The sequence below is a fragment of the Triticum dicoccoides genome, unplaced genomic scaffold (assembly GCF_002162155.2).
Source record: "Triticum dicoccoides isolate Atlit2015 ecotype Zavitan unplaced genomic scaffold, WEW_v2.0 scaffold89893, whole genome shotgun sequence".
Classification (NCBI taxonomy): Eukaryota; Viridiplantae; Streptophyta; class Magnoliopsida; order Poales; family Poaceae; genus Triticum; species Triticum dicoccoides.
Window position 1 is genome coordinate 32795 of NW_021308684.1, and position 8502 is coordinate 41296.

At 46.4% G+C, this 8502-nt stretch overlaps 1 pseudogene; it reads right to left on the reverse strand.

Moving 5' to 3' along the window:
• Nucleotides 1-969: 969 nt before the first annotated feature.
• LOC119348360 lies at nt 970-7626 on the reverse strand (annotated as a pseudogene).
• Nucleotides 7627-8502: the final 876 nt, after the last annotated feature.

Genomic DNA, 8502 nt, shown 5'->3' on the forward strand with positions numbered 1-8502 from the left:
GCATCTTTGCCGGGCCTGAGCTCCCCGAAGTGAAGCTGTGGCTCGCCGGCGATGAAGAGTAAGAAATGCGACACAGGCATGCTCACATGGGATACGGATGCCTTCGCCTCCCATATCCTACTCTTCTTTGTCGAATTCTGTTGCTTGGATGTCACTGGTCAATGTGAGATCCAAGATGGACGTGGAAAGGTCCAGACTCGTTGTCGTTGTGGCCTGATGGGAACCGCGGGTGACGCGGAGCTGTCGATGTAACCGTTCCCGTTCGCGGTCGCCTAAGCCGCCGTGCCCGCCTCCATGGTGACCGCGTTGCAGCCGGCACGCGCGCTGCACGTGGTCTCGTAGAGCGCTACCTGCTGTTCGACGAAGTTCTGATCCTCCGAGGCCATGGCCGCCGTGGCCTCCTCGCTTGCGAAGTCACCATAGATTTTGGCCCTCAGCCAGCCGGTGATGCGGGAGGTTGGAGAGGTTTTGCTCCTCCGGCGCCAGCCAAAAAATCAACACTGGTGAGGTTCGTGAGATTGTGGCAAACATTCATGTCTTGGTGAGGTGGGTGAGTGCATGTTGTAAGACTTAAAGGTAGTGCATGTGATGCATGGCTAAAAAATAGTGAATGCTGACATTGAACACTTTTTGAGGTGGGCTGCATGTTGAGAGAATTGCTTGTAGTGAGAATTAACTTTTTAAGAATATTTTTCTTTTAGCGGGAATGAACTTTTTAGGAATATAGGATTTAGGAAGCCAAAAAAATTTGAATTTTTCTCAAAGGTAATAGATTATTACCAAGTTTTCTTTTAGATGACACTTGCATATGCGAGGGCACGATTATTACCAAGTGTTCCTCGCATATGCGAGGGCACGATCTTTAATTATTGTGCTCAAACTTTGAAATGGTTAACTTCTTTTTATGATTTCCTGGATTATGATGGCACACGACTATGGGATCTCGGTGCATATTGTGCACGGCCGAGGCTAAACACTAGGAGAATTGGGGAAATACCACGGCTTGGTGAAATTATCATCAGTCCCTTCTGCTGGAGCACTAGGAGTGACGGGAACGACGAACAATTTGGGTTTCTTGAACACCAGGTGGAGAGACGGAGCCCCTAGGGGTTCACTTGAGGAGCTTAAGCAGCTTTCCGCATGCGGCACGATCTTCATCCGTTGGATCGGCTGCTGTGGCTGTGGAGCAGGTGCATGGACGTGCGCCGGCTGCAGGCCGAGACGTGGTCATGCCAGAAGCGGCATGTGCAGGAAATGATTTGCTGGCACTAGTGGGGTGTCGCCGGCGGGCGCTTCCAAGGGGAAGTTAAAGTAAACTTCTAGCTTGGGCGGCAGTGGAGGTGGTGCTGTGGGATCCAATGGCCGTTGTTTAACGTTTAATTGAGTATGCAGTACATAATTGCATAGATGTCTCTAATTTTTGCTAGACTTTCTAGAATATTGTTCTTTCACCTTTTGTGCTTTTAGTACATAATAGATACCTCATCTTGTTGGCTGTGAATTTATTGAAATGCTTCATCATTATACTGCCTGTTTCATATGACTTAAGTATGAATAGAAATTTAGGACTTAGTTGGTGGACCAACCATCCTAGGATTGAGACTCTACCTTGGATACATTAAGCATGTCCATGTTATATTAGTCTTAACATGCTTTAGTTTGTTTTTGCACAGGTTGAAGTGGGTACAAAGTAACACATTTTTTTATTTGAGTATTTGCAGGAGCTGCTGCAGGTGGGGCTGGAGGAGGAGGATCAACCTCTAGTAAGCTCCCTCTCTCTGTACTTTCTTGTGATAGACTCTCATGCTTTCTTGCAAGTGTGTAAGTCTATTATTATTATTATTATTATTATTATTATTATTATTATTATTATTATTATTATTATTATTATTATGATGGATAGATTCAGATTGCGTCTTGATTATGATGGCACATGACTATGGGATCTCAGTGCATATTGCGTACGACTGAGGTTAAACAACAGGAGCACCAGGGAAATACCACGGCTTGGTGAAATTGTCAGCAGTTCCTTCTGTTGGAGCACTAGATGTGACGGGAACGATGAACTGTTTGGGTTTCTTGAACACCGGGTGGCAAGAGGAAGCCCCCAGTGGTTCCCTTTTTGAAAGTATTTGGGAAGCGTAGAACCCTTTGTCTCGGGCCGCATTGTATATATTGGGAAAAAGCCTTGGTACAAAAGTTATAGAGAGAGATCGAGAGAGATCGACCAAACAGGTCGTTACCGAGAGATACGGGAGAAGAAGAGATAGAATTGAGGTACAAGTTAAACAACTTCTCCTATCCCTATACAATTACTCTAACACCCCCCCCCCTCAATCTAAACCCCAAGAAGTTTTGCCAAGGATGAGATTGTGTATGAACTCATCTAATCTTCTCTCAGTAAGAGGTTTAGTAAACCCATCCGCAAGTTGATCCCATGTGGGGATAAACCGAATTTCAAGCAGATTTCGAGCTACTCTCTCTCTGACAAAATGAAAATCAACTTCAATATGTTTCGTCCGTGCATGAAAAACATGATTTTCTGAGAGATAAGTTGCACCAATATTGTCACACCATAGTCTTGCAGCCTGTGGAGCTTTAATTCCAAATTCATAAAGTAATGTTTGTATCCACATCACTTCAGCTGTAGCATTTGCTAAAGATTTATATTCAGCCTCTGTACTTGACCTTGAGACAGTAGCTTGCTTTCTTGCGCTCCATGACACAAGATTTGATCCCAGAAACACAACAAAATCACCAGTAGATCTCCTATCATCAGCACACCCTGCCCAGTCTGCATCAGATTATGCAGTAACAAGCAAGGAAGAAGACTTGACAATCTGAAGTCCAAGCCCTTGAGTATACTGGAGATACCTTAAAATTCTTTTAACTGCTGTCCAAAGAGTAGTTCTAGGAGCATGCAAATATTGACATACCTTGTTTACTGAATAAGAGATATCAGGACGTGTAAGTGTCAGATACTGTAAAGCACCTACAATGCTCCTGTAATTTGTTCCATCCTCTGAGCCAAGAACTTCTCCACTGTCAACTGTAAGTTTTTCTAAGGTAGAGATTGGTGTGCTCAAAGGTTTGCAATTCTCCAATCCCACTCTCTTTAGAACATCAGCTGTATATTTCTCTTGTGAAAGAAGTATGCCATCTTTAATTTGCTTTACCTCCATGCCAAGAAAATAGTGAAGATCACCTAGATCCTTGAGAGCAAATTCAAGTTTTAAATCCTTAAGAAAACAAGCAATGGCCTGTTGACATGAACTAGCAACAATTATATCATCAACATAAACAAGCACAAAAATAATGATATTGCCTTTGCTATAAAAGAACAAGGATGTATCTGCCTTGGATGATGTAAACCCAAGATGTTGTAGCTGCATGCTCAACCTAGAATACCATGCTCTTGGAGCCTGCTTTAGACCATATGCGGCTTTATCCAACTTACATACATAGTGTGGTGTGCTGTGATTTTTATAACCTGGTGGTTGCCGCATGAACACTTCTTCCTCAAGAACACCATGAAGAAACGCGTTCTGAACATCTAGTTGTCCTAAGCTCCAACCTTTGGAAATAGCAATGCACAAAACAAGATGAATAGTAGTTGCTTTAACAACAGGGCTAAAGGTATCATTATAATTAATTCCAAACCTTTGCTTGAAACCCTTTGCAACCAACCTTGACTTGTACCTATCTATACTTCCATCAGATTTTCTTTTAATCTTGTATACCCACTTACAATCAATCAAATTAGCACCATGTTGCGGTGGTACTAGATGCCAAGTCTGATTTTTTATAAGTGCATTATATTCATTGTCAATTGCTTCCTTCCAATCCTTGTTAGCGAGAGCATCATGCAGATTAATAGGTTCACCGATAGTGGCAAGGAAAGCACGCTTAGTTGGATTATACTTTATTGTACCATCATTGTATTGTTTTTCCTTGACAATACCTGATCGAGACCTTGTGTGTCGACGAAGAGGTGCAGAAGGCGCAGAAGATCCTGTTGTTGCAACATTGCCCGCAGAAGATCCAGGCTGATGAGGCTCCTGATCCGAGGAAGATTGGGGTTGCTCCACATCCGACGCGCAACCATGATTGACTGGCGAGCCGGAAGCAACCGGCGGGTCCCGCGTTGGCGCGACGTTGTCAGCTGCTGGGCCCCCTGGAGACGTGGCAGCCGCGAACTCGCTACCCCCCGCGCCTCACCCGATGGGCGTCGTAGGGCGTGCGAGCGTCGGTTGGCGCGACGTGCCTGGACTGGTGGGGTCCGCCTGGTCTGTGGAGCTGTTGGCCACTAGGGTGCGCAGCAGCAGCGAAGCAGTATGGGATCTTGCACCGCCCAGCGCTGCAGTCTGCCGCGGATCCGTCTGGGATTGCGCGTTGTCAGCCGAATCAGCACTGGAGGCCGTGCCTGTTTTGTATGTGGTGCACATAAAATGATGACTGGAATCTGCACAAAAGGCATTAGAAACACAATTTTCTTCGGATTTTTGCACATGATCAAGATCAGTTAATTCAGCCCCGTGATCAGGAAGTGTAGCATAGTCTACTAGAAGTGCTATTTCTGCACGAAGCAAAGCTCCCGCATTGGGATGAAGTGTGGAAAAAGGAAATAGTGTCTCATCAAAGATAACATCACGAGAGATATAAATGTGTCTAATAGATATTTCAAGACACTTGTATCCTTTATGAAGGTTACTGTACCCAATAAAGACACATTGTGTGGAGCCAAACTCAAGCTTGTGACGATTGTATGGACGTAAATTGGGATAAGAAGCACACTCAATTTTTTTGAGGTAATTGTAATCTGGCTTTTGATGATACAAGCGTTCCAAAGGAGTGGAGTTGATAATAACCTTACTGGGAAGGCCATTGATCAGATATGTAGCTGTGATAAAAGCCTCGTCCCAATACTTTAGGGGCATGGATGCATGAGCTAAAAGAGAGAGACCAACTTCAATGATATGACAGTGTTTGCGCTCAGCAGAGCCATTCTGCTGATGAGCATGAGGGCAAGACACATAGTGGGTAATCCCAATGCTACGAAAAAAGGAGTTAAGTTTCTCATACTCCCCTCCCCAGTCACTTTGGACTGATAAATTTTTTCTGTCGAAGTGTCTCTCAAACAAGTTTCTGAAATTCTTGGAAGATGGAAAAGACTTCAGATTTATACTTAAGCAAATAAATCCATGTAAACTTGCTGTAATCATCAATGAAACTAACATAGTATTTTTCTGCCAAAAGAATCTCTAGCATGAGACACACTAGTGGACTTAGGATAAGGAAGCTGATGGCTCTTGGCACATTGACAGGCTTCACAAACGGACTCACTATTTGAACTATGTGACAAAAGAAGATTGTCTTTATTGCCTACTTGCCTAACTATGACTGATGAGGGATGTCCTAATCTTTGATGCCACCATGCCAAAGAGGGCATGATGACGGAGTAGACGTGACGATGCTTGAGGCTAAGTGCTCCCGATGAGATGGGATAGATTCCTCCAATGCATCTACCGTGGTAGAGAAGTGCCCTCGTTGCCCGATCCTTGATGAAAAAAATAACGAGGGTGAGTTTCAAAGAAGACATTGTTATCAGTGGCTAAATGAGACATAGAGGCAAGATTTTTGTCAGCTTGTGGAACATGGAGAAAATCCCTAAGAACTAGATCATGTTGATGATCAGGGGAATTAAGTGAAGCTTGAGCAATATGACAAATATCCATACCTCTGCCGCTAGCGGTGTGGATCTGGTCGCTGCTGTGATAAGTCTCGCGAAGGGCAAGTTGCTCTAGCTCATTGGTGACATGGTCCGTAGCACCAGAGTCGACGTACCAGACGCCATCTCCTCCTTGCTCGCGTATAGCGGCTGCAACCAAACGAGCACCCGGGACAAAATTTTCATCAAACCGATGCCAGCAATCAATGACCTCATGACCGGCCTTCTTGCAGAATTGACAATGAGGGCGGCCACGTGATGAAGAGTTGCGGCGGCCATTGTTGGAGTTGAAGATGCCACCCCCGTTGTTGGTGCCGTAGCCGCCACCCTCGTTGTTGTTGCCGTAGCCACCACTAGAGCGGGCACCATCGCTCGAAGAAGCGGCACGTCCGTGGCCACCACCACGGTTGGCGCCCTGGTCCCCACGGCCATGGCTGCGACCCACCATGGAGGAGGGTGAGGTGTGCATCAAAGCTGAGCAGCTGGCTATGCAGCTCCGGAACCGTGAGGGGTTCCACCCATGCAGCAAGAGCAGAGACGACTGGATTGTAATCCATGTCGAGGCCAGCAATGATCTTGGAGACGATCTCCGGATTGGAGAGCGCTGCAGCGGTGCACGCAACTTCATCGGTGAGGCTCTTGATTTTGCCAAGGTACTCTGCCATGGCCATGTTACCTTTTTAATTTTAGGTTGGTGAGCTCGATGCGGGTGTTGATCGCCTGTGCTTGGCTCTAAGCAGTGAACATGTTGTTGATGGAGCGCCACACCTCGGCCTGCTTCTGGAGCGTGGCGACCTATGAAAGGATCTCGCGGGAAAAGGAACCCATCAAGTACCCTTGAAGTTGTTGCTGCTATGCATACCAGAGAGTTCGTGCAAAGTTGATGAATTGCTCTTCTTTGCTGTCCTTGGTGATGGTGAGAGTGGCCGGCGGTGGCGGGCTCTTCTCGTCGAGGTAGTGCTCCATCTGAGCACCCTTGATCTGTGGCAGCACGATGACTTTCCATAGCAGTGAGTTCCCCCTTGTCAGCTTCTCCCGTGGTGGCGATCCGTGGAAGGTATGGGTGGCTGTAGATGAGGAGGCAAAGGTGGAGGAGGAGGTGGTGGTGATCGCGCCCATGGTGCTGGGCGACATGGCGGCGGAGGTGGTAGACATGATCTCTGTCGCAAAGGTAGCTAGATGCGATCTCTTTGAATCTAATGAGGAGGAGGCTCTGTTACCATGTGAAAGTATTTGGGAAGCGTAGAACCCTTTGTCTCGGGCGGCATTGTATATATTGGGCAAAAGCCTTGGTACACAAGTTACCGAGAGAAATCAGAGAGATAGACCAAACAGGTCGTTACAGAGAGATACGGGAGAATAAGAGATAGAATTGAGACACCGGTGGGGTGTCTCCAGCAGGCGCTTCAAAGGGGAAGGAAAAGTAAACTACCAGTTTGGGCGGCAGTGGAGGCGGTGCTGTGGGGTCCGGTGGCAATGTAACAACCTTAAAGAGTGGTGCGTGTGCGTCGTGACCGTGGCTACGGTGCCTCGTTGCAGCAATCACCTCCATTACCAGTTTGGCCGGCGGAGGGTAGGGGAAGTTGAGCTTTGCCTTTGTGCCCTTCGTCTCCCTAGCCGCGAGGTCGTAGGCGCACACGGCGACCTCAGGGGACTGGTACGTCCCCAGCCACAACAATGTCTTTGTCACCGGGTGCTTCATAACTGCGGCGAACTTGCCATCCCCCTTCTTTCTCACCCGAGTTAACCTGCTGTTCTCACCCGCTGCTGCGGCTGCCATGGCCTATACCACAGTCGAACGGAGGTGGATGCGCTTTGAGGTGGATGCCTGATGTGTGCAAGAAGATGGGGTTTAACAGCGGGTCTTGCGCAGCCCAGCCTCCGGCATCAAGCCGTGCATCGCGTACATACATTTCAGCCTCACTGGAATCACGCCGCCCCACCATGAACAGAGAGTGGTTATTAACACTGACAAAAAATATATATCATGGCGTGCACGTATAGAACCGCCTTACAACTTGCATTGTTCCTTTTCACTTTTGTTTGGTTGTATTTCTCCTAGCTTATACTGTTATACACGCACTGCTTTCCAGCTCCGCCGTTTCTATTATCAGGAGACTAGTTTCTTGCTGATTAACACGATCACCACCCAAAAGCAAAGGTTATTAACACGACAAAACATATATGCCATGGCGTGTACGTGAAGGGATCAAGTACACTACTAGTCTAGTACAGCTTGCATTGCTGATTTTAGTGATTTCGCGCGCGTCCTCGGCCGAAAAGCGCCGGATACGGGCACGTTACACGTCAGCCTAGCTTATCATCTGATGCACCATGTGGGATGAGACCTAGATTACGTGTGATTAGCTGGTGTGAACCACACTTTTCTGCTGCTTATACATATATTTGTGTGAAGTTTGTCTTTTCCTAAACGAAGGTTGTCTTTTCTTCTAATGCATTTCTTTCCGACGTGGTTAAGCATCATTGTTAAGTTAATACGACGAAACATGGAACAGTGGCGTTTAGCGGGAGCCAAAGCTATAGAGACCCCATTCGGTGATTTAGATGCGAGATAAATATTTTTACCCCTTTTGTTTTTCTCTTTTTCCTTTAGTCCCGTGTTGCTCTTATCTTAGTCTTTGATCTTTTGTTCAACTCTTATCCTGTCTGCTCTCTGCTAAATCTATTGAAGCCAGCCAAGCTGGACCTTTCAAAAAAATCATTGTTAAGTTAGGATTTAACGGTTAAAGGAATTTTCAAAATAAATTGAATTA